General features: G+C 46.9%; 1 pseudogene; it reads right to left on the minus strand.

Moving 5' to 3' along the window:
* Positions 1–223: 223 nt before the first annotated feature.
* On the minus strand, positions 224–341 carry LOC126185658 (5S ribosomal RNA; annotated as a pseudogene).
* Between the last annotated feature and the right edge of the window lie 215 nt (positions 342–556).

A 556-nucleotide genomic window follows, 5' to 3' on the forward strand; every position in this document is an offset into this window, starting at 1 on the left:
ATCACTATGGGACTTGACTTCTGAGGTCATCAGTCCCCTAGAACTTAGAACTACTTAAACCTAACTAACCTAATGACATCACACACATCCATGCCCGAGGCAGGATTCGAACCTGCGACCGTAGCGGTCGCGCCGTTCCAGACTGTAGCGCCTGGAACCGCTCGGCCACCCCGGCCGGCAGTAGCTCCTCAGTTTGCCTCACAAGGGCTGAGTGCTCCCAGCTTGCCAACAGCGCTCGGCAGACCGGATGGTCACCCATCCAAGTGCTAGCCCAGCCCAACAGCGCTTAATTTCGGTGATCTGACGGGAACCGGTGTTACCACTGCAGGAAGGCCGTTGGCTAAAATGGAAACTAGTTACGTGAAATGTGTACTAACTTTAAACTGTCAAGGAGTTAAAATGATATAGTATGATTCTGCGTATAACTGTTAATAAATAAACATGTGCTGAAGTTATATGTGAGGAACTTATTGACAAATTTAATCTTTAAAAACATTAAAGTGCAAGACAGTACATAGTGCAGACATCAAGTATGAAGGGATACAAGTAGTTCGCA

Source organism: Schistocerca cancellata, chromosome 4, assembly GCF_023864275.1.
Source record: "Schistocerca cancellata isolate TAMUIC-IGC-003103 chromosome 4, iqSchCanc2.1, whole genome shotgun sequence".
Lineage (NCBI taxonomy): Eukaryota > Metazoa > Arthropoda > Insecta > Orthoptera > Acrididae > Schistocerca > Schistocerca cancellata.